We start from the raw sequence: 7,989 nt of genomic DNA on the forward strand, positions 1-7,989 counted from the left end.
AGTATAGTACTTATGGTCGAGCGGGAAGAAGAAGGAAAGGCCTTCAAAGTTCAGCGCCCAGTATATTATGTTTCTGAAGTTTTGACTCCTTCAAACCAAAGATATCCTCATTACCAGAAGCTTGTATATGGGATTTATATGACCACGAAGAAGGTTGCACATTACTTCTCTGACCACTCCATTACAGTCGTCAGCGACGCTCCACTGTCAGAGATTTTGCACAACAGAGATGCAACTGGTCGGGTGGCAAAATGGGCGATTGAACTCCTTCCCCTAGATATCAAGTTTGAGGCAAAGAAGGCTATCAAGTGCCAAGCAATTGCAGATTTCGTCGCTGAGTGGATTGAACAACAACTTCCGACTCAAGTTCACTCGGAGCACTGGACCATGTTCTTTGATGGATCTAAGATGCTGAATGGTTCCGGTGCTGGGGTAGTATTGGTTTCCCCCGAGGAGATAAGCTCAGATATGTTCTCCAGATTCACTTCGATTCCTCCAATAACGAAGCAGAATATGAAGCACTTTTATATGGGTTGCGCATGGCCATTTCACTCGGCGTCCGTCGCCTCATGGTCTATGGCGACTCAGATTTGGTGGTTAATCAGGTGATGAAGGAGTGGGACGTCAGAAGTCCAGCTATGACTGGTTATTGTAATGCAGTGAGAAAGTTAGAGAAGAAATTCGAGGGGTTAGAGCTTCATCACATCCCCCGACTGAAAAATCAAGCAGCTGACGATTTGGCAAAGATAGGTTCCAAGAGAGAAGCCATTCCCAGCAATGTGTTTTTGGAACACATCCACTCGCCGTCATTCCAGGAAGATCCTTTTACAGATGAAGCCCCGCAGCCAAAGAGTGCCACGGATCCGACTGAAGTCGAAATTCCAGCAGTGGTCGACCTAATCATGGAAGTCTTGGCAATCACTGCCGACTGGACGGTACCGCACATCACGTATATCCTAAGGAAAGAACTCCCGGAGGACGAGGAAGAGGCTCGACAGATCGTCCGTCGATCCAAAGCCTTTACAGTCATAAAGGGACAGTTGTATAGAGAAAGCGCGACTGGAGTCAGCCAAAAGTGTATAACACCGGAAGAAGGTCAGATAATCCTTGATGATATCCACTCGGGGACCTGTGGCCACCATGCGTCCTCTCGGACCGTCGTGGCTAAAGCATACCTAGCAGGATTTTACTGGCCAAGAGCAAATGAAATGGCAAAAGAGATAGTCGACAAGTGTGAAGGGTGCCAGTTCTACTCCAACACGTCGCACAAGCCCGCATCAGCCCTGAAGACCATTCCACTCGTCTGGCCTTTCGCTGTTTGGGGACTGGATATGGTTGGACCGTTGAGAACGGGCAGGAGCGGTTTCACACATGTGCTTGTGGCAGTCGACAAGTTCACCAAATGGATTGAAGCTAAGCCTATCAAGAATCTTGATGCTTGCACTGCCATCAGTTTCATCAGGGAGTTAACATTCAGATATGGAGTCCCGCATAGCATCATCACTGACAATGGGTCGAACTTTGATTCAGACAAGTTCAGAGCTTTTTGCGCCTCTCAAGGCACGTGAGTTGACTACGCGTCGGTCGCCCACCCCCGGTCGAATGGACAAGCGGAAAGGGCAAATGGTCTGATTCTCAAAGGGCTGAAACCTCGGCTGATGCGCGATCTCAAGCACGCAGCAGGCGCATGGGTCGACGAGCTTCCGTCAGTTCTTTGGGGACTGAGGACCACCCCGAATCGGTCGACTGGAAGAAACCCCGTTCTTTCTGGTTTACGGAGCGGAGGCAGTCCTGCCGAGTGATCTACTCCACAATGCACCCCGAGTCGAGCTCTACACCGAAGATGAAGCAGAACAAGCCTGGCAAGACGCAGTCGACCTCCTGGAAGAAGAAAGAGAAATGTCTATGATCTGATCGACCATTTATCAGCAAGACTTGCGTCGATTCCATGCCAGAAATGTGAAGAGTCAAGCCTTCCAAGAAGGAGATTTGGTCCTCCGAGTGGATCAACAGAAACCACACAAGCTCGCTCCTACTTGGGAAGGCCCCTTCTTTGTCACCAGAGTCCTCCACAATGGAGCGTATCACCTTTACAATGTCGATCACCAGATCGATGAGCCTCGAGCTTGGAATGCGGAACTGCTCCGCCCCTTTTACACTTAAATTCTCACTCGGATGAGATGTAATAAGAAAAACTTCTGTAGTCTATTTATCAAAGACAAGAGTGTTACAATTTTTCCTGTAATTGTTGTCGCTTTTGTTTGCGTGTGAAATCCCCCAGTGGGTGGCTTAGCTGCGAATCCGTTTCGCCTAAGTTTGTAAAAAAAATCCTACCGAGTGGCCAGCCAGCCTCCCACTCGGAGGCTTAGCTGCGAACCCGCTTCGCCTAAGTATCTGAAAATCCTAACGAGTGGTGACCCAACCTCCCACTCGGGGGCGTAGCTGCAGTCGAGTACTCGACTAAGTATCTGAAAATCCTACCGAGTGGCGAGCCAGCCTCCCACTCGGGGGCTTAGCGGCAGTCCAGTACTCGCCTAAGTTTGAAATCCAACCGAGTGGAGAGCAAACCTCCCACTCGGGGGCTTAGCTGCAGTCCAGTACTCGCCTAAGTGTTTAAAATCCTACCGAGTGGAGAGCAAACCTCCCACTCGGGGGCTTAGCTGCAGCCCAGTGCTCGCCTAAGTTTGAAAAAATCCTACCGAGTGGAGAGCAAACCTCCCACTTGGGGGCTTAGCTGCAGTCCAGTGCTCGCCTAAGTTTGAAAAAATCCTACCGAGTGGAGAGCAAACCTCCCACTTGGGGGCCTAGCCGCAGTCCAGTACTCGCCTATGAAAAAATCCTACCGAGTGGAGAGCAAACCTCCCACTCGGGGTCTTAGCTGCAGTCCAGTACTCGCCTAAGTTTGAAATCCTACCGAGTGGAGAGCAAACCTCCCACTCGGGGGCTTAGCTGCAGTCTAGTACTCACCTAAGTGTTTAAAATCCTACCGAGTCGAGAGAAAACCTCCCACTCGGGGGCTTAGCTGCAGCCCAGTGCTCGCCTAAGTTTGAAAAAATCCTACCGAGTGGAGAGCAAACCTCCCACTTGGGGGCTTTGCTGCAGTCCAGTACTCGCCTAAGTTTGAAAAAATCGTACCGAGTGGAGAGCAAACCTCCCACTCGGGGGGCTTAGCTGCAGTCCAGTACTCGCCTAAGTTTGAAAAAATCCTACCGAGTGGAGAGCAAACCTCCCACTCGGGGGCTTAGCTGCAGTCCAGTACTCGCCTAAGTTTAAAAAAATCCTACCGAGTGGAGAGCGAACCTCCCACTCGGGGGCTTAGCTGCAGTCCAGTACTCGCCTATGTTTGAAAAAATCCTACCAAGTGGAGAGCAAACCTCCCACTCGGAGGCTTAGCTGCAGCCCAGTGCTCGCCTAAGTGTTTAAAATCCTACCAAGTGGAGAGCAAACCACCCACTCGGAGGCTTAGCTACAGCCCAGTGCTCGCCTAAGTGTTTAAAATCCTACCGAGTGGAAAGCAAACCTCCCACTCGGGGGCTTAGCTGCAGCCCGGTGCTCGCCTAAGTACGAAACACATCCCAATCCGCAAGGACGACGAGGCGCAAGTCGACTGCTACCTTCTCCTTTGGAGCTGCACCACAAATACGGAGTTATTTCGAGTGAGGAACAAGTTCCACTCGACAGATAATTCATGAAGTTATTCAACGATAAATCAAGTTCGGATAAGACCAAAAAGTCCCGGACCGCAGATCAAAGTACTCGAGCCTCCAGCTCGACAGAGTTTATTGGTTACAAAATCCACTCGGCATTCCGAGGCAAATTTAAAGTGAAGCATAAAAGTTTTATTCCTCAGGCGGAGGACTGGAAGGGGCGACGAACTCGTCCAGGTCGATCCCGTCTGCAATGCGAGTGGCTGCAGCAATGAAAGTCTCCATGAAGTCTTGAAAGTTGTGCTTCCTGGTATTAGCAACTTGGATAGCAGCCAACTTCTCCTCTCGCGCCTCCTTGCAGTGAACGCAGACCAGGGACAGAGCGACGTCAGCGCCACACCTAGCAGAAGACTTCTTCCATTCCATCACTCGACCTGGGACTTCATTCAATCGAGTCATCAGGGACTCGAGGTCATTTTGCAGCGTCGTTCTAGGCTAGAGCGACGTGTCGATCCACGACATCGCAACCTTCAGTCGAGCAAGATAATCAACCACGCCGGCCACACGAGATTCCAGTTGGAGCACGTTCATAGCAGCCTCATCCTTCACAGGAGAATTAATGGGGTCCAAGCCTGTCTCCACTCGACTGGTCTCCTCCTCGAAGTTCTGACAGAATTCTATAAACACAATTCAAAGATAAGTCAGCAGCTCTACATGAGTATTGGTGACAACAATTCAGTCGGGTAGGAGTTGTTACCCTCAAGCATGACGAATAACTTCTTGGCGAGCCCACTGAGGTAAACCTCCAGATCATTCCTCCTCCCTGCCAGTTCACTTGCCTTGTCATTCAGAGCTATTTTATCGTTCTTCAGACGGCTGACCTCTTGGTTAGCCGCGTCGAGAGCGGCTTTCAGTCTAGAGTTTTCTTCTTCAAGGTTTCCAACTGAAGCCAGTTTCTCTTCTGCAAGCTTTGTTTTGTCCGAGGCCGTCTTCTGCGCTTCTGCAAGGTCAAGGTCTTTCTTCTTCAGAGGCTCCTCCATTTTATCTGTGGAACAACAAGTGAGATCAACATCGAGAATGGCCAGAAAGAAAAGACAGTCATCAAAAGCTCACCAGCCATACCTTTCGCTTCGTCCCTCGCCTTCTGCAAATTCTCCTGAGCAAGTTTCAAGTCAAGGTTGAGCCGGATCTGTTTGCTTTCCAACTCAATATAGCGAGCCACAAGCTCGCAAGATTTCTGCGACTAATCAGTCGACAGATGTCAAAGGTAGGTTGCTTCCGAGCAACTAAGAGAAAAATTGTGGCATCTCTAAGACTAGCCGAATCAAAAACATTCGACAGTAGTCTTGGGGACTACACCCAGTGGGTGCACTCAGCGTGCCCCCACTGGTTCAAAAAAAACAAAAAAAAAGAAGTCGACTGCCCGCAGTCGACCATGTCCAGTGGGCGCATCAGCGTGCCCCCACTAGTTCAAAGATTCCATTCGACATGGCCTGCCCAGACCGAGTGAAGAAGTTCAAATAAAGCAACACAATATAAAGACTACAGTCGACTGCCAGCAGTCCACCGTAGTCTCAGGGACTACACCCAGTGGGTGCACATCGCGTGCCCCCACTCGTCGAAAATATTCAATCAACACACCCAGTGGGTGTACAGATATAAAGATCTTCAGAAAAGAGAGCCTTCAGATAGTATATCCTAACAGAACAAGCGGTGATCGACTGACCTGGACATTGCTCTGAAGGGCTGAAATTGCGTCATAAGCTGCTTGGCTGGCTTCCCGGACCACCTTCACTTGCTCCATCATGATTCCCGCCTGGCGTATAGCCTCCTTAGCGGCACCCACTTGATCCTCAGGGACGTGGTGCGTGGCAAAAAGCGAGGGAGGATCTGCAGTCGACGATGAAGGCCGGACACTCGTCAGAGGCACAGCGAAGGTCACAGATGTCCGAGTGGTATTACCACCCTCCTGAACTATGGCCTCAGGCGCCGACGTGGTGTGCGGGGTCTTGCTAGCCAGCACCTTCCTATTCCTTCTCGCCCTCAGCGGCACCTCGTCGTCGTCATCAGGGAGGTCAATGACATGAGGAGGAGCTATAAGAAAAATCCAAAGTTAAAGATGAAAAATCCAATCGACCGGAAGAGATCGTCAGTCGACTAAAAGCGGAGCATCAGAAATCATACCAGGGTTGGAGGTAACAGCATCTTCCATTTCTTGATCATCGTCCTTGGTAGAAATCTCTGAGGTAGCAACACTGCAAATTTCGAAAATCAGTCGGATTATTCAATGAATCGACCAAGGATCCATCCACGGTCAACAAAGGAAAACAAGTTCTATTATTACCCAGAAATGGTGGGGACAGTCATCTTCATCTTAGGCAGAGCCTTTGGCGGCTTGGACAGCGTCGTTCGTGGATGCTTGGGAGTTTTTTCTGTTAGTGCTGGAGAAGAGGTCCGAGGGAGCTTTGACGACTGCCCGACAGGGACACTCGCCTTACCACGCTCCCGCACAGGGTCGTGTGTAAGCTTGGACCGCCTTTCTGAGTGGGAGGTTCGACCTCTTCCTCCTCCTCTTCACTGGAGTCGTCGTCGTCGCCCTCTCCTTCGCCGTCAGATTCCCACTCCTCTCCACTTTCGCCTCCGCTCGCTTCCCCCTCCTCGGCCTGCTCCTGTGCTCCATTGGGCATCGAGTACATCTCAGCAATAGCCTGGAGGACAGCAAACAAGACAAAAATCAATCGACTGATTCAAAGAGAACAAGTAAAGAAAGTGAGATTACAATCGGAAACGCAAGGTCGGACCTTGTCCACTTCGTAAGATTGGTCGAGTGGAGGAATCCTCCTGGCTCCTCGGGGGTTGTCCTTGTTCCCTATGATACTTGACAGCCACCCTTCCAGCATCTCATCAGTGACCTCCTCCGCGTGAATCCGAGTGGTTTCTTCGAGACCCGAATACATCCACATCGGGTGGTCACGAGCTTGAAGCGGTTGGATGCGCCTCCGAAGGAAGACCTCCAACAAGTCCATGCCAGTCACCCCCTCGCGGACAAGCTGAACCACTCGACCGACCAGCACCTTGACTTGCGCCCTTTCTTCTGGCGTCACTTTCAGAGAGGCAGGTTTTTCTGCTCGGTTCAGAGAGAAAGGAGGAAGCCAGTCGACTGTCCCGGGGTCTCCTGGTCTTTACAGTAAAACCAGGTCGACTGCCACCCGCGGACCGACTCGGGAAAGGTGATGGACGGAAAAGAGCTTTTTCCCCTCATCTGGATCGCCAGGCCCCCGCACAGCTGGATCACCTGCGCCCTTTCGTCACTCGACTTGGCTTTCTTGACCGAGTGAGAGCGATAAGTGAAAATGTGCTTGAAGAACCCCCAATGGGAGCAGCAACCCAAGAAGTTCTCACACAAGGAAACGAAGGCAGCAAGATACACAATGTAATTGGGAGTAAAGTGATGGAGCTGCGCTCCGAAGAAGTTCAAGAAGCTCCGAAAAAAAGGATGAGGAGGCAGAGAAAATCCGCGATCAATATGGATGGTGAGAAGGTCGCACTCACCCTCGAGAGGCTGGGGTTCGATTTCTTTCCCTGGGAGACGCACAGATTCGTGGGGAATGAACCCCCCCTCAACCAGATCATCAAGATCATCTTGCCGAATCGCCGACGGCATCTAAGCTCCCTGGATCCAGTCCCTGGGCAGAGTGGACCTGGAAGAAGATCCGCCCCGACCGGACTTCTTCGCCTTCCCTTGCGCTGCCGCCTTCTTTGCGCGCTCCAGAGCCGACGTCTTCTCCTTCACCATCATCGCCGGCGAAGCTCGAACAGGCCTACTGCACCGAGGCGAGAGCGAAGGTGGCGGAGGATTTTGTGAAAGAAGGGGGAAAGCGAAGGCACACTGTTCAGAAGCCCTGGGCTGGCAGCTTATAAGGGGTCGCTTCTGAGTGACTGACCGGTAGGCCCAGGCAATCCTGCCAAATCCCGCAACAGGCGCGCGCTATACGTGGCGAAAAAGGTGGCGCGGAGATCGAGGAGGCTCCATTCTATCCCATCCGATTACTGCGGCCGCCCCGTCCCGCGTGCTTCCCGAAATTCAAATCCCGCAAAATCTGCGGGCTGTAGAACAACTCGTCAGACGGAAGATCTCCTTCACACCATCACTCGGAACTTCTCAAGTAAAGAAATTCGCTCGACAAGAAACCAAGAACGGATCAAGGCGACTGAAAGAAGTTGACGACGTCATCCGTGACAATTGATCCAGAACAAGACGTTCATATAGCACGAAGAACCGGTCGAAAGGATCCCCAACTCCTTCCCCACTCAAACCTCGATCCATTCGGGGGCTAATGAT

The sequence above is a fragment of the Triticum urartu genome, chromosome 1A, assembly GCF_056163025.1.
Source record: "Triticum urartu cultivar PI428250 chromosome 1A, HENAU_Tu73, whole genome shotgun sequence".
NCBI classification, from domain to species: domain Eukaryota; kingdom Viridiplantae; phylum Streptophyta; class Magnoliopsida; order Poales; family Poaceae; genus Triticum; species Triticum urartu.